Consider the following 18,342-nt stretch of genomic DNA (forward strand, 5'->3'; position numbering starts at 1 on the left):
TATGGGAAGAGAATCTAAAAGAGTGGATATATTTTTTTAAAAAAGAAAAGATACATACACATCAATGTTTGTAGCATCATGATTTACAATAGCCAAGATAGAGAAGCAATCTACTTGTCTACCAACAGATGAATGGTTAAAGAAGATGTGGTACATATATACAATGGAATATTACTCATCCATTTAAAAAGAATGAAAATTTGCCATTTGCAACAACATGGATGGACCTGGAAGGTATTATGCTAAGTGAAATAAGTCAGACAGAGAAAGACAAATACTGTATGTTATCACTTATATGTGGAATCTAAAAAATAAAACAAATGAATGAATATAATAAAACAGCAAACACTCATAGATATAGAGGTTACCAGCTGGAAGAGGTCAGAGGGAAGGGGTGACATAGGGGTAGGGGACTAGGAAGTACAAACTAGCATGTATAAAATAAATAAGCTACTTTGTGACCACCTAGAGGGGTGGGGTAGGGAGAGTGGGAGGGAGGTGCAAGAGGGCGCGGATATGGGGATATATGTATACATATAGCTGATTCACTTTGTTATATAGCAGAAACTAACACAACATTGTAAAGCAGTTATACTCCAATAAAGATGTTAAATAAATAAATAAGCTACCAGGATATATTGTACAGCACAGGGAACATAGGCAATATTTTATAATAACTTTATTATTTTTTTAAAGATTTTTTGATGGGGACCATTTTAAAGTTTTTATTGAATTTGTTACAATATTGCTTCTGTTTTTATGTTTTGGATTTTTGGCTCTGAGGCATGTGGGAGGCATGTGGGATCTTAACTCCCTGATCAAGGATCGAACCTGTACCCCCTGCATTGGAAGGCGAAGTCCCAACCACTAGACTGCCAGGGAAGTTCCCAGGGTACTTTAAATGGAGTACAATCTATAAAAATCACTATTTTACTATGAATCACTATGTTGTACACATGAAACTAATGTAATATTGTAAATCAACTATATTTCAACAAAAAGAAAGAGGGAAAGAAAAAGAAAGAAAAAATAACTGTCTTAAAGATGCTGAAAGAATTAAAGGAAGACATGGAGGAAGTCAAGAAAACACATGAAAAAATGGAAATATCAATAAAGAGATGGAAAACCTAAAAAGAAACCAAAATTCTGGAGCTGAAAAGTGTAATAACTGAAATGAAAGACTCACTCTAGGGACTCAAAAGCAGATCTGAGCAGGTGGAAAAAAGAATCAGCAAATTCAAAATAGGATAATGGAAATTATTGAGCCTGAGGAACATAAAGAAAAAGATTGAAGAAAAGTGAACAGAACATAAGGGACCGGTAGGATACCATCAAGCAGACCAGCATACAGATAGTGGAAGTGCCAGAAGAGAGAGCAAAAGGGGTAGAGGGAATGTTTAAAGAAATAAGGGACAAAAACCTTCCATATTTGATAAAAGTCATGAATATAAATATTCAAAACTTCAATGAAACTCAATCAGGATGAACTCAAAGAAGCACACACTGAGACACACTGTAATCAAATTGTCAAACACCAAAGGCAAAGAGATTCTTGAAAGCAGCAAGAGAGAAGCAACTTATCACATTAAAGGGATCCTCAATCAGATGACTAGCAGATTTCTCATCAGAAACTTTGGAGCCAGAAGGCAGTGGGCTAATATATTCAATGTTATAAAAGAAAAAACAACGTCAACCAAGAATCCTATATCTGGCAAAACTGTCATTCAAAACTGAAGGAGAAATTAAGACATTCCCAGATAAACAAAAGCTGAGGGAGTTCATGACCACTGGACCTGTCCTGCAAGAAATGCTCTAGGGAGTTCTGCAGATTGAAATGAAGGAACACGAGGCAGTAACTTGAAGCCATATGAAGAAATAAAGATCTCAATAAAGGCAAATACATGGGCAATTATAAAACCTAGTGTTCTTTGTTTGTTTGGTTTGGTTTTGGTTTTGTGTTACACGGGCCTCTCACTGTTGTGGCCTGTCCCGTTGTGGAGCACAGGCTCTGGACGTGCAGGCTCAGTGGCCATGGCTCACGGGCCTAGTTATTCTGTGGCATGTGGGATCTTCCTGGACTGGGGCATGAACCCGCGTCCCCTGCATCAGCAAGTGGACTCTCAACAACTGCGCCACCAGGGAAGCCCAAAGCTAGTGTTTTTGCTACAATGTTTGTAACTCTCCTTTTTTCTGCATTGTTTAAGAGACTAATAACTTACAAATTATTTTATGGTTTGGACGCACAATGTATAAAGATCTAATTTTGTGACATCAACAACTAAAAGTAGTAGGAATGAAGATGCAAAGGAGCAGAGCTGTTTTTTTTTTTTTTAAATTAATTAATGTATTGGCTGTGTTAGGTCTTCCTTGCTGCGTGCGGGCTTTCTCTAGTTGTGGTGAGCAGGGGCTACTCTTCGTTGAAATGCACAGGCTTCTCATTGCAGTGGCTTCCCTTGTTGCAGAGCATGGGCTCCAGGTACACAGGCTTCAGTAATTGTGGCCCGCTCTGTAGTTGTGGCTCACAGGCTCCAGAGCACAGGCTCAGTAGTTGTGGCGCATGGGCTTAGTTGCCCTGCAGCATGCGAGATCTGCCTGGATCAGGGCTCAAACCTGTGTCCCTTACATTAGCAGGTGGATTCTTAACCACTGCACCACCAGGGAAACCCAGGAGCAGAACTTCTATGTTATTGAAGTTAAGAGGCATAAATCCAAATTTGAGTGTTGGGTTTCCCTGGTGGTGCAGTGGTTAAGAATCTGCCTGCCAATGCAGGGGACACAGGTTTGAGCCCTGGTCCGGGAGGATCCCACATGCTGAGGAGCAACGAAGCCCGTGGGCCACAACTACTGAAGCCTGCATGCCACATCTGCTGAAGCCCGCGTGCCTGGAGCCCGTGCTCCGCAACAAGAGAGGCCACCGCAATGAGAAGCCTGCGCACTGCAACAAAGAGTAGCCCCCACTCGCTGCAACTAGAGAAAGCACATGCACAGCAATGAAGACTCAACACAGCCAAAAAATAAAATAAGTAAAATAAATAAATTTTAAAAAAAATTTGAGTGTTATAACTTTGGAATATTAAATGTAATTCCCATGGTAACTATAAATAAAATGATACAGAATATACACAAAAGAAAATGAGGAAGGAATTTAAACATTTCACTACAAAAAAAAACTAAACACAAAAGAAGACAGAAATGCAGAAAATGAGGGACAAAAAAGCCAGAAAGCATATAGAAAACAAATAGCAAATGACACAATAAGTGCTTCATCAGTGAAATTTAAAAAGAAAGGAAATTCTGAGATATGCTACAATGTAGATGAAATTTGAGGATGTTACATTAAGGGAAATAAGCCAGCCACAAAAGGACAAATGCTGTATTTCACTTACATGAGGTACTTAAGGAAGTCAAAATCATAAAGACAGAAAATGGAATTGTGGTTGCTAGGGGATGGGATAAGGGGGAAATGGAGGGTTATTGCCAAATGGATATAGAGTTTCAGTTTCACAGATGAAAAAAACTCTGGAGTGGATATGTAGTGATGGATGCATAACAGCACCACTTAATACCACTGAACTGTACATTTAAAAATAGTTAAGATGACAAATTTTATGTTATGTGTATTTTACCACAATAAAAAGGTTGAAAAAAATCCATAATGAGGGCCTAGGGAATGTTAGGGGTAATGGAGTTCCCTTTTGGGGTGTTGAAAATATTCTAAAGTTGATTGGGGTGGTGGTTGCACAATTCTGTGACATATGCTAAAAAACTGAATTACACACTTTAAATAGAATTATATGGTATGTAAATTATATCTCAAAAAAGCTGTTATAAAATAACAATAGTGATATTACTAATAATAAAGAGTTAATGAGTCCTTAAAATTCTGCCAATTATGTGGTCTTTACTTTATAGAAAGACATAGACTCTGAAATATACCAGACCATAGGATTCCCTTGTCATTTGGAATCTTTCATTGATCAATAATTGAATAAGCAAACTGAACCTTAAAATATGGACTTCTAAATACAATCTCTATCAGCTCCACCATAACCAAACTTAAAACTTGAGTGCTATAAAGTAAGAGAGAATGGTTCAGGATTTTAAAAATAGGATAATCAGTCTTTTCTATTTAGAATGTTTCTTAGTTAGATTTTTTTTTTTTTTTTGTGGGTTTTTTTGTGATACGCGGGCCTCTCACTGTTGTGGCCTCTCCCGTTGCGGAGCACAGGCTCCGGACGCGCAGGCTCAGCGGCCATGGCTCACGGGCCCAGCCGCTCTGCGGCATGTGGGATATTCCCGGACCGGGGCACGAACCCGTGTCCCCTGCATCAGCAGGCGGATTCTCAACCACTGCGCCACCAGGGAAGCCCTCTTAGTTAGATTTTTGATCAAACATATAAAACTTCTCTTGCATTATATTAATTTGTAATCATACTTTTAGGGATTTCAAAATGAAGCCATAGCAAAACACATTTTGTTAGTATTGTTCAGAACTAAATTACTCCTCCCACCCTTTCCCCTTTTAAATGCATAAGGAAATAGAAACATGCCATCTCATAATAGGGTAAAATATGATGATGTGTCATAAACAAGTTCTGTGGGCAAAGCTAGTACCCAAAAGTTATTGCTGAGATACTCAAAAATCTTGATTTCCAGAATCTGGGAAGCCTGCCAGTTTCTGGAAAAATCTGTACATTTAAATGGAAAAAATTAGGAAAATAACATAATCTCTTCGGAAATTCAAAATATCAAACAGGTCTTCATGTCAGTGAAGTATCAAAATGAGACAGGTGGACCAATGTGATGGAGGATTTTGCACTATCTCCCTGGGTCCTCCATCCTTTTCTCAGCACCATCAAGGACTGGGAAAGGCAGAGGTCAGCCTAGCTCATAGGATTCCTTACAGGATGTCTGCTGTAGTTCAGCCTTTTCTACTCTGCTTGGACCTGTCCCCCAGGGGATCACTCCTGTAAAGATAAAATATCAGCTCTTCAAATCCAATTCATTTTTCTAGTAGAACTAAAATTGTCGTGACTGTACCTTTCTTGATCAAGCCTTGAAATTGGTTTAGATATTTCATTTATATTGTTCATCTTTATTCTTCTTTTCCTCTAATATCCGATCCATATTGACTCATACTTCAAAATGTCTGTCCACCTTTCTCCATTTCCATCCCTGGGACCTGAGTCTACTCCACTATCATCTCTCACCTGGGACCTCAGCAATAGCTTTCTATTGCTAATTTCACTTTTTGCCCTCTTCATCACATTCTCCACCCAGCAAGCCCATCAGGTCGCAGGACTCCCCCACTGAAAATCCTCCAGAGGCTTCCTGTTGCACAACTCCCTATTGGGCCTCTTCCTCCCTCTTCCTTGCTCTGGCTACACTCACCTTATTGCAGCTACTGAAATACACTAAGCTTGTGTATGTCTCTCATTTGCTCTCCCTCTGCCTTGAGAGTTCTTTGTGTGGTATGCCCTTTGTGTCATCCCAGGCCTCCGTTTAATGTTGCCAGCTCAAAGAAGCCTGCAGTCAGAGGTAACACTCCTCCACCTTGGTCACCCACTATCACAACATGTTTGATGTTCTCCATGGTTACCATTCTTTAAAATTACTTTGTTCATTTCTTTGTTTATGTGTTTGTTGATATTTCTACCTTCATGCAGTGTGAGCTAAGAGCAGGACCCTTCTGTTTTGTTGACAGCTAAACAGCTGTCAAACAAACAAACAAAACAAACAGCTGCAGCACAAAGAACATATTGGCATATGATAGGGATTAAAAAATCATTTGCTGAAAGAATAAATGAAAACAAAATTTAATTCTGTTTTCAAAATGGCATATCTCTCAATTTCACCCAAAACTTAGAGGCCCAGTGACTCAGGCTTGTCACCTTGTTATATTATCCTTGGTTTAGTGGGTTAAAAAAAAAAGCGTTTTATAGACCAAATTTCGTATTTTGGGCCCTAGTTCACAGTCCCAAGCTCCATATAAAATTTCTAATCAACTACCTTCTCTTCAAACTTATTATTTTCAAACCTATAAAAGAGTTGAATGAAAAATAAAAGAGTACCCATATACTCTTCACCTAAATTCAACAGTTGTTAACATTTTGCTATGTTTGCAGTCTTTCTCTCTCTCTCTTTACACACATACACACACACACAAACACACACACCTCCCTAAACAAATTATTATAGTGATGACTGCCAAATGGTAATTTTCTGTTTCTATTATTTCTTCTATATTTATTGACTAACATCACTCATAACCAATGACTTCTTGACACTAGAGCATATGGAGGAAGGTTTGTATTAACAGTAAAGTAGATTCAGAAGAAAATCTTTTAATGATCATGATGTACTTTTGAGTCAACTCCATTAGTACAGTTCCCAAACAGAGAAAGTACATAGGGCTCCAAGCCCTGAATACCGGAATTTACCACTGTCAAAAAAATGAAATTCTGAAATATTCATTTTTCTTTTTTCAGTATAACATGTGTAAAAGTGCCCCTATATTATTCTGTTGTTATTATCATTGTTCCATCTGATCTACAGACATTTTAAGTTACTTTGTTATTAACACTAAACTCAAAAAGAAAGAAATTGATATGTGTTTGAGGTAGGAGAAACATTTTGAAATTGAATGAAAGCTAATTTTAAATGTGTAAAACATTTTCAATTGGCCCCAGAGAATTGAAGAGGAAACCTCACAGTCAACATTTCATTGTTGCCACTAATGCAGTGAGGCACTAATGCATTATTGCCATAATGCAGTCCAGATATTCTCAAGAGGCAGATAAACCAAACATAATTTCTTAAGTTTAAAAATATTAAGTAGGATTTTTGCCCCCAGCAGGTTTGACTAAAATTGTTTCTTCACAGGTTAGTACTAGGACTAGTCTGATGGGGGAGGTCTGGATGAGAGGAGTCAAGGGGAGCCAATGTGGAAGTTGAAATCCTTCCACAGGTATAGAAATTACCTCTTTTCAGGGTTTTAATATTGGATTTTCTACTAATCAAATGATGGGAACTTGCATTGCTTAACTAGTGAGATACCCTCATAGGTGTTCATTTATTCATCCATCAAACATGAATGGGGTATATCATGCCACCTACATGCCAGGTACTGGGAACCCCCAGGTGAAATACCACAGTTCCTGAAATCAAATGTCATCAGTCTCCTCTGGCTCTGTGGAAGTCTCTCCCTAAGAAAGCAGGATGGGGGAGAGGTGAGTGTAGGAAGGAATGGAAAGGAAACAGGAAAATAATACTAAGGGGTCAACAAAGAGTCTAGGCAAAAATAAAGATTAATAGAAAATGCAGATGGACCTTAGAGGTGAGAAGACTTAAGACTATGAGATGTGAGTAGGGCAGCCACAGACAGATTTTTAGTGTGAGTGTTAGGCAGACACTTGATGGAACAGCTAGGTGAACTGAAATCCAGACCCAATTTCACTTATCAAAATTCATTCTCTGCGGGGTGGGGGAGACTTCACCTGCCCCTAAAAACAGGCACCTTTATTTAATTTCTGGAAAGACTGCATAGGCTGTGTCCCTGGATCCAAATGTGTACCTTTAAAACTAAAAACATTAAGGAGAGTGACAGTTGGCAGTGCTGATACTCTGCACTCAATCAAGGGTCTTCTTTACAATTTTCTCACATGTACAGAATTCAAGAGCATATTTTTCAAGACTTCCAGGTATATATTTTGGGTTTACAATGAGCTATAGCAATAGATTTTTTAACACGGGGCTTAAGATCTACTTCGAGAGTGTACTTTAAGAACATTTGAGATGTAATATGTTAAATAAAACAAAATACTCATGTCTTATTTACATTTGTATTATAACATTTTAAGAATACATTTTAGGGCTTCCCTGGTGGCGCAGTGGTTGAGAATCTGCCTGCTAATGCAGGGGACACGGGTTCGAGCCCTGGTCTGGGAGGATCCCACATGCCGCAGAGCAACTAGGCCCGTGAGCCACAACTACTGAGCCTGTGCGTCTGGAGCCTGTGCTCCACAACAAGAGAGGCCGTGATAGTGAGAGGCCCCCGCACCGCCGCGATGAAGAGTGGCCCCCGCTTGCCACAAGTGGAGAAAGCCCTCGCACAGAAACGAAGACCCAACACAGCAAAAATAAATAAATAAGCTAATAAACTCTACCCCCAACATCTTCTTTAAAAAATAAATAAAATAACTTATTGTTATTATTACTATTATTGTCTTACTCAAGAAAAACACCAACTTCCAGGGTAAACTGCGGTCATTTATTATTTCGACAGGATTATTTTCATTTACATTGCTTCAAATCTTAAAATTTGTAATTCTACATAAAATAAGAGAAAGTGGCCTAATCTTTTCAAATATAGAGTGCTGATGTGGAGTCTAAAGTCCACTTCACTTTTATCCAGTTTCAATTTGCTCTGAAACACCTGGAAGCATTCCTCATGCTTAAAGAAAGCAGCTTGTATGCTCAGGTTCATAAAAATTGTACTGTGAACTTAAAACACAAAACAAAACTTTGTGTGGGTGTATATTTTCTTGAACCTGGAATTTGATAGCTTTCCAGCAAGCCAATCTAAGACACATTATTTTTTATTCCTTAAGTGTCAAATTTTATTGTGTTCATTGTACAAAGCACTGTGGAATTAAGCAAGATACTGTTTCTGCCCTCAAATAAGGTTATTTTGGCATTGAAATATTTCTTTTCAGAAAGCTTATAGCAGCACCAGTATGGGTAGAATATGGGCAAAATTGTTTAGCTGTCGTCTATGTTTTGATCTCTATCTGAGGCACCCAATAGCCTCTCCTGATCTCTCAGAGGTCTCATTGCTCAGCTCTGGAAATTCTCTGCATTCCAATTTCTTCTTTTAATACACCTGTATCAGAATCACTCGCTTATAATCTATTTTCTTAAGGACTAGTTGCCAAAATGCCAACTAGCTAATCTGGTAAATTAATCCATGATAAGGTATGTTCTAATTTTATCCTTTTGAGTAACATATTTACATTTTACTCTCTTTTTTTTAGAGACAATATCTAAATGCATAGAAATGACTCTAATGGTGGGGATTTCCACATGCATGATTGGTCAGTCTTCTTGTGTCCATCAAATACATCATTTGAGGGGCTGCTAACATTGTTCTCCTGTCCTGAGGAGGGCTGGGAAAAAAGAAATGGGCTAAGTGTTTGCATTGCTTAGAAGAGTTCCTTATAGCATGCTTACCAAAATCTGTGAGAGGCAGGTGGTTTCTTCCCCACCTTTGTAGCCCAGCCCAGTTTTCCACAGTTCCTACTGGAAGAAAACTTATTTCTCAAAAAAGGGATGAAAGTGGCACTTGGGGCAGGACAATTCTTCGTTTCATAAAATGGTATTATACATGGCAGGATATTTTAGCATCCCTGGTCTCAACCCACTAAATTCCAAAAGGATATCCCCTGCCACCCCACCTGCCCAGTCACTGTGACAACCAACATGCCTCCTACACATTTCCAAATGTGTGGAACAACCTTGGTGAGAACTTTTAGCCAACCCTTTTTAGAGTCCGTTAGAACCTTCTCTAACGGGAAACACAACATGCTCCAACAGCCACATCCTCCAAGGGGTCGAGTTGCCTTGGACCTCCAGCGACCATATCTCTGTTCAGGAATACAGTGTGTGAATGGGCAAAAGCTGACATGAACTTTCCCTTCAATAACCTCAGACTAATGCCAGTCGACTCTCTTAACGTGAGTCAGAAATTCAGACTAAAAGGATGGGAAATTTTTCTGAAAATCAAGGCTTTCTTCAGATGGCATCTTAGTGAGGAGTCGTTCGGTGCTTTGACATTGATCTTTCTAATATTGTGACAGCATCCTTGGAAGAAACTATTCCCTTGGGGGGAACATAACTGCAGAATTTCATCTAACTACTGTTGGAATCACATTTGGTCTCATTCAAAAGATCATTTTTAAAGAATCAGTAATTAAGGAAAAATAAGAATGGAAGTACCATTATCTCAAATGCCATGGTAACCCACTAAAATATAGATTTTTTAAAAAAAATTTCTCACTGGACACAGTTTTAGTAAGTCAATTTCTATTACCGTCATTAATTTTTCACAATCTTAGGATTAAATGGGTTTAAGATGTGGGTAAGGATAAGCACTATATAACATCATAGCAAAATGTGTTTCCAGTTTATGGTGGGTAGATCCAAGTTTCAGAGGCCATAAAGAGTTTCACTGGAGGAGTAAAGTCCTTTTGTTTTCATTTAGATAAGATATATGTGTAGAAGGCTCGTGAATGGCAATAGTGCTATTTTATTAAATAATGCTCAAAGAACATGACTGATAAAATCATATGGAAAATAAATTTTAAAACAGTTTATTTTAAAGTAAAATATATAATATCTATGGTAGCTTTGAGAGGATGGAAGGTAGGGACATGGCTTTTGAGAAAATGGACGCGTTCTCACAATATTAATGATTATTTCCAAACTAAGGATTAAGATTGGCTTCCACTTTAAATATTGGACATTTGGGACATAATGCTGCTGATTTGGTGTGATATAGGTGGTTAAATTGTTGGCTATGTGGATAAGAAAGTCAATTATATTTCTTCTCTAATGGTACAAGTGTTGGTTAGATACCAACATAGGAAAATAAAGGACTCTACTTCGAGCTCAGGAATGCAGGGGCCATGTTGATATTATTCTATCTCCAGTGCCTGAGCACAGTGCCTAGCCCATAGAAGGCCCTCAAAGGAGTGGATGAGTTGAAAAACATTCATTCCTTTCTTCTAGTGTGATAGCCATAGCTCTTGGTGATTCTTCGCCTGAACCATATTCAATTCAACAAACTCTGTTAGTAACAAGGCATCATTATGCATTTATTGTGTGTCAGACACAAGATGACCATTATTTCATTTGATTATTAAATCAACCTCATGGCACAAGCATTAGTATCAACATTTTCAAATAAAGAAGCTGGATCTTAGAGAGGTTAGTAATTTGTTTGGGATAACATGGCACTGAATTGCAAATCTAGGTCTCTAAGACCTGGGTTTATTTATTGAGTGCCTGGTAGGAGTGAGGCATTGTACCAGGTGATAGAGGCTTCCATAAGACAAGCCTTTGCCCTCTAGTGGAGGAAAGGGCCACAGGTCATTCCATTCACTATTAAATGGGCTATAACAGAGGAAGTAACAAGGCAGCAACTAATAGAATTTAAGGAGGAGTTGAGGCAAGCAAGTTACATAAGATGAGCAAAACCATCATATCTGGGTGTCAAATAATCCTGTCCCAGGCCCTAATTCTCTTCAGGCAGCTCTGCACAGCAGGCCAGCCAGTGTATATTGAGCAGCGCTGCTGAGCCTATACAAAGCTTACCTCGAATGCCACCAGTACAACTCTTGTATGATAGCTGTACTTCACACACTACACCTACCAACTTGAAAATCTTCTCCCTGTTATTTTCTGAGAGTCACTGACCAGGGTGCCTCACATGGAGAAACAAATCAAGTCTCTCCTCTCCTACTTGGGTTCCCTCTTGCCAATGTCCACTGCAACTGAAGCTTCCTTAAGAAAACTGCTGCCACTACTGCTAAAGACTGTTAAGCATGATGCATGTCAGGGATGCCACTCCTAATTCTGCCTTTGCCCAGCAGAGCCATGGAAGGTGGGAGAAAGGCCCCCTCTACAGTCAACGGGTCTCCAAGACCCCCATTGCTAGCACCCAGTGTTTCTCAAAATAGAATTTCTTCCTCTATCACCTTTAAACAAAAACTTGTCTCAACAGAAGGGAGAAGCAGCATTCTCTGTGTGTTCCCTATTCTGTTTATATGCTTCCAAGAAAAATGTTTTCTTTCCCTACCACTGAAATACAAGTAAACGTGAACACACACACTCACACAGGGGACTTGGAGATAGAAATCTAGCCCAAAGCTACACAATCAGCCATTTCCCTTACCAAACCATAGTGTTTAATGTCCCATTCAGGTTAACCGTACTTGCTCTTTTTTGTGTAACTAAAAGAAACCATTCTGTTTTTTTTCTTCCTAAAACAAAGAAACAGTTTACATGAAAGATGAATGAATATTTATTTGTAGAAACCAAAAACACACCAAAAAAAGTTCACAAATTTTAAAGTACATTCTAGCCAAGACACTATTACATCTAGGTGAAGAAATGAAGAGCTGGGAATATTAAATTTGGTGGTTAAAATCATAGAGTAGCAGAGCCAGGATTAGAATCTAGGTTTTTTGATTCCTAGTCTAATGCTCTTTCTTCAGGGAGGGAGGTGGAAGGAGGTTAAGAGAGGTGTAGTGTGACACTTTTTCCTCTCTAGGAGAAAGAAAAATGGATTTCTCTGTTCTCTCTTGGTTAGCTTTTGGTCAGTTTTTGGTCATCTGCTTGGTATGTGTCATTTCTGGCTCTTGCATTTTCAACACAGCCGACCCTTGTATACTGAGCTCAGAGGCTCCGTGGTTTTCTGGAATGCTCAACACGGGCCTCCTCCATAGGTAGAGCTGCACTGCCCTCCTTGTTCTAAAAATATGCTGTTTTGTTGAAATGGTTAAACTATTAAGGCTTGTTTTACTATACTTTGAATTGTAGCTAAATTACTTTCATAGTTTTCCTTTTCACTTCCTGTGTTCTGGTTTTTTGAACAAACTGACTATGATATGCTCCACATGGCCTAGATGCGTTTACTTATGCTTCCTTATAAATCACAGTTTCTCCAGACTGTCATTAATGTTCAAAACTTCTCCCTTAGTATGGTTGCCTAGATATACTGCCAGAGGGCCCGGAACATGATTTCTCCAGCACTAAGTGCAATGTTAATATTCTGCTCAGTCTCCCTCTCCTTGGTACAGGGAATGGCTTCTTTTCCTCATCTTCATCGGGAAGTAGAAACCTATGCATCTGCCAGCTTCATAACCACTCTTGGCTGCCCTGAGTGTGATGTGGAAAAAAATGTTGAGGGTAGGTTTGTAGCAGCTGTTTTACCACATTCTTGTGAAAATGCCTGCAGGCATGGACTGCTCCACTCAAGGCACAAAAAGTCTTTCTCCAGCCCTGGTAAATCTGCTTGGCAGATCCCTGTTAGAATGCAGAGTCTCAGACTTTAGCATGCACAAGAAACACCTAGGAGTACAGACTGCTCCTGCACCCCGCCCCCAGAGTCCAGGATTCTGTCCAACTAGGGTAGAGCCCAAGGACCCACCAGTAGCACCCAGGTGATTCTGATGCAGCCTGTCTGCAAAGCATTCTTTGAGAAATACTGATTAGGGTTTTAGAATTAGGCTCATTATTATTTAAAAAATCTTTTTCTTAAAATTGTGGCTGGATGGCCATTTTGAGGAATGTTAGAGGGATTAACGAACAGATAGGGGAGTGGGCTATATTTCTCAGGTCCCTGACTTCTCACCTCTATGATTCTACACTTCTGTACTTTTTTGGACTAGACATAATACATCTGAATCCATGGTGTTTAGGCACAGTATGGAGAGATTTCTTGGCCTCTTTTCTCCCTACTGACGCTCCTGCAAGATGAGGGGTTGTGCCAAAGTGTAGAAAATGTGTGACTAGAAGCACTGACAACTTTCTGAAGTTAGTCTTTGCTAACTAAATAAAACCACAGGCTACAGACTATGGTCTCTCCCCATTCTCATCTCCTGGGCAGTTTGCTTGGTTTTACAAGATTAGGACTGAAGTGGGTAGTTTCTGTAAATAGGAGCAGAGGAGGAATGTGCCTTGAGAATTGAGGTGACTGTTAGAACCCAAAGGGGAGGGTTTGGAACATTGGGACAGGGCAGGGCTCACTTATGGTTGGAACAGACAGATCTTCTGGAGTGTGATTTTTAGAGGAGACAAAGACTATAGGATGAAATTTTTTTATAGGGGTTTAAGCAGCTGAATGCCAAAACCTTAAACTCTGTAAAGATAAAACTTAAAGATATCTGCCTGGAAGATGATTTCTTAAGTTCACACTATTATACAGAAGAATTTCCATGAAAGTTTCCAGAAAGCTATTTTTAATGTAGCGAGGGAAAACTGCCATAGAAAGTTGGAGTGAAGGGGGCAAAGAAAGCAAATGAAATACAGTATAAAAAATAGATCATTGACACCATGACTGTTCTGATTCTGTTTATCTTATTCAGTAGGCAAGACACACAGTAGAATTTTGGAGACAAAGACCAGAATATGTGGCCATCTCAACTAATGGAAGGATAGAAATTCTGAGCAAACTTAAAACACAAAGGGCCCTGACAAAGACAAAGCAGATGCCACTGTGTTCTCATACTTCAGAGGAAGGCCTCGGGTCCTCACTCAGAGGAGCCTCAGACTGGGTGGTTAAGTGGTAATATATATTTAAACACAGACATGGAAATCTCTCCAAGAACTTCCCTAGGACCTATCTTCCACATTGGGAGTTTCCAAACAGGGATAGTCTAAAGAATGATGTGAGACCAGGCTGGGGAGAGGAACCTTAAAGAATAATCAAAGCTAGATAGGAGGGAACACTCAAAATGCATAAGAAAATGCAGGAGAGACTGTCAATCTAGATAGACTGCCAAAGCCAGAGAATGCAGAAGGGATAGTATCTAGCACTCTCTTTGGCACTTAGGGACATTTCATTAAGTATCACGGAAGGAAGCGAGGGAAGACAGGGTCTCCTATAAAAGCATCTTGAGTTGTTGGAAGAGGTGGCAGGCTATAAAGTGTGCTGTCATGACTAAAACAAACATGGGGCCAAATCTGGAATCCAAACAGAAAAGGATATTACTACGTCTCTTCAGAGACCTATGCAAAAGCACAACTCAGCAAACTAAAACAGGTAGCTTAGCTCATTGATAAATGATCCAAAGCACATGTGACACAGACTAGAAGCAAGGTACAAAGATATACCTGGCAGGGTCTTTTCTGCTGAGAGCTTGGGGAAAAGGAATGCCTTGAGGCAGTACTCGTGGCTTATCTCTTCTGTTCATAGTCGGTGGCCTCTGCACTTCCTCCTTCTCAAATCCGGTGGCCTCTGCACTTCCTCCTTCTCAAATCCCTCTTCTACATAAAGTTTAGTTTTGCTCCAGAACCATCTGTTGAAGTTCAGTGAACAGGATGTTAAAGTTAAAGAGGAAGTAGAAAGAGCCCAGGATACAAAGGTGCAGTCTTTGATGGAGGCATTTTCTTACTCTTTTGCTCCTGCATGTTGACTCAAGAAGGACCCTCAAAATTTGACATCAGGCTGGCTGGAGTAATGCTCTTCAATTTTTCATGTCAGGGTCAGACCTTCTGCTATACCTTTGGGTGGACTTTATTAGTTAGTAAATCTTTAACGTCAGCAAAAAGCATTTCCCACATCCCTTCTCTATGTCAGACTATGGCCTTGAATGAAGCAGCCGTGCTATCCTGGCCCTTATGAACCTTAGAGTACAGTAAGAGAGAAATAGTCACATAGGATTATCCATTTTCTTGAAAGAAAAGAATAGGAGCTATGAGAGTTCTTAACAAGCAAGCATATTTGACTAGGTGACATTTAAGACCTAAAGAGACCTAAAGAGTAAGATTTCACCAGCAACAAACAGCCAAGGTGAGGGTTTCAGGCAGAGGGAACAGCACGTGCAGAAGCAGTGACAGTTCCCAAATTACAATTTAGGAGGGCCTTAGAGGCAGCGATTTGACTCTGAGTGGTGGGCTACAAGCTGTTTTTGCGTAGCATTTTACATAGATTTTTAAAATATCAATTGTGCATATCAAAGAAAAGATGGGGGGCTTCCCTGGTGGCACAGTGGTTGAGAATCTGCCTGCTAATGCAGGGGACATGGGTTCGAGCCCTGGTCCGGGAAGATCCCACATGCTGCGGAGCAACTAGGCCCGTGAGCCACAACTACTGAGCCTGCGCATCTGGAGCCTGTGCTCCACAACGAGAGGCCGCGATAGTGAGAGGCTCATGCACCGCGATGAAGAGTGGCCCCCGCTTGCCACAACTAGAGAAAGCCCTTGCACAGAAACGAAGACCCAACACAGCCCAAAGTAAATAAATAAATTAATTAATTAAAAGAAAAAAAAAAAGAAAAGATGGGCTTGATGAATAGAATATTAAAAGATAAATGATAAAGCCCCCCAACTCTCCCTTTGTACTACTACCATGCAGGAGCCATGAGATAGATCTGGCTTATTTGAAGACCTGAAAGAAGGCAGTTGTGGCCAGAGCATAAACCTCAGACTGGCTGAAGATGCAGCTACAATTTAGGTAGAGCCAAGGAGGCCTTCTAAGGAAGATTGCAAATTTTAAATTTTATCCTAAGGGTAATGGGAAGCCATTAACGGTTTTAAGTTGGAGAGTAACATGGTCTGATTTATAGCTTAAGGAGATCACTCTGGCTTCTGGGTAGAAATGAACTTCAAGGGACAAGGAGCTAACATCTGTTGAATCTCTGCATGGGCCTGTCCCTGAACAATACACATGCATTACTCACTTAATTCTCACAACAGCCCCCCAAAGTGGGTGTTAGCATCTTCATGTTACAAATAAGGGAACTGAGAGGCCCTTTGAGATTATATATACTGACCAGCATAGCACAGGGAGAAGCAAGAAAATGAGTGCAATTTGTTTTATTATTGTGCAGTGAATGCATAGGGCTTACTTTACAGCCAATAAGAACCAATGATTGTTTTCTCATAAAATTCTGTAGGTAGTTGATAGTCATATCCAGAATGCAGTGATCACAGAAAGGTTAATACATGGTTTTTTTTCAGCAAGGGTATTCCTAACCCTGGCTGTTCATCTGAGAGATAGTGGATATAGCCGTAGGATTGGAGCTATTATAGGATTTTGCTCTTAAAAACCTCTCTTATCATTGTTAAATATGCGAAAGACCTCTTTTCACTGTTTTGATCTTTTTGTCAGGTTGTTTTCCAGGAAGTGGTTGCTAGGAGTGAAAAGTTTTATTATTCAGAGATAAGTGGAGCCTAGATATCCCATCCCCTTAAAAAGTACAAAAAAAAAAGCCTACAGTAATTGACTTGAAAAGTATTTTTGCAACACCATTTGTACCAGTCCACCTGCTTTCTATTTACTTCTGGTTATCTCCTTTCGCTAATGATTCTCTGAAAGCACACACTAAGGTTTGCACCAAAATACTGTCCTGGAGACTGTTGGAGGAGTCTGCAGGGCTCTTAGAGCCAACAGCTGCCTCTAATGACAGTGAGCACGTGCACACTGAGTGACTACAGAGCCCCCTGCCATGAGTGTGAATGTCAGCCGGCTACACAGTACATGAATTACCCTTGAATATAATTGCCTTTACATTCTGATAACGTCTACCGCTGGGGGAAAATCCATCGAGATTGAAGTACCAACCAGGTTACAGCGACACTGTTCCACACACTGGGACAAGTTCTTACCCAGGCCCTGAGGTTCTTAGCTGTGTATGCCTTTGTCCCTTCTCATACCATTCCTTTAAAAATCTTTGATTATTAAGCAAAAGGTGTGTGAACCCTTCACTGCTCTTGCAAAACTGCTATTATGCTAGGCTCCTTATAACTTTTGTCTGGTGACTGGACTTGAAACAGTCTGTAACCTTGTTTGATATTTATAATGTATCACCTGCAATTCCCATAACATCTGTTGGAAAAAAAGAGACATGAGATTTCATCAGTAAGTGACTAATAATCTCTAGATAAAAGCCACAACTGCTTGTAACCAGTGCTCAGAATCACAGTTCGGACCCAGGCAGCACATTTAAGGTCACTTAGGCTAATCTTCCCACAAGGCAACTGAGGCACTGACAGATCAAGGGACTTCCTAGGTCCACCAGGGATGCAATGGCCAGGCTCAAGCTAAATTCTACTTGCCTGACTCTCAGTTCAGAAAGACTTTAGAGACCCATATACATTTTTACACTTTTTAATAAAGAACCACAAATTTAGACTTCAAAATTAGACTTAAAATTTACTTATTGTATTTCTTACTGTACAAGGACTTGATTTTCCTCTCAATATTTGGGCAGATCCCAAGTATAAACACTTGAGGCATTTCCTTTGGCCTATGTCACAAATTACTTAGGAAAAACAACATTATGAAGGAAACTAAGTTTATCTCCAGAGTCATTGTCTTTTTTCCCCATCCTCTCCCTTTGGTTTTCCTCTTAGTGTTTCTGGTGTCTTAAGATGTGTATCCCAACCTATTCATGGGCCCTTGGCCTTACGTGCTTACAGCTTAGGATACCCCTTCACATCTAGACCTTTTTAGACTTCATTTTCTCTGCCTATAAACTTACCTATACAGTGTATACTATCTTCTTAGCTCCTCCTTTCAGGTAGTATGTTAGCAAAGCTCACATGCTAACTAACACAAAG

General features: G+C 39.8%; 1 long non-coding RNA gene across 2 annotated transcripts in view; it reads right to left on the minus strand.

Moving 5' to 3' along the window:
- Positions 1-18,342, minus strand: part of LOC131751201 (uncharacterized) — a 212,486-nt gene that overhangs the window by 184,495 nt on the left and 9,649 nt on the right. The window contains exon 3 of one of the 2 annotated variants that reach the window (XR_009334102.2): positions 12,058-15,077. The exons of the other annotated variant lie outside the window; for it this stretch is intronic. This is a non-coding gene — a long non-coding RNA (uncharacterized lncRNA). Of the gene's footprint in view, positions 1-12,057; positions 15,078-18,342 lie in introns of those variants that run through there. 2 annotated transcript variants of the gene reach the window in all.

This window comes from Kogia breviceps, chromosome 2 (assembly GCF_026419965.1).
Source record: "Kogia breviceps isolate mKogBre1 chromosome 2, mKogBre1 haplotype 1, whole genome shotgun sequence".
Classification (NCBI taxonomy): Eukaryota; Metazoa; Chordata; class Mammalia; order Artiodactyla; family Physeteridae; genus Kogia; species Kogia breviceps.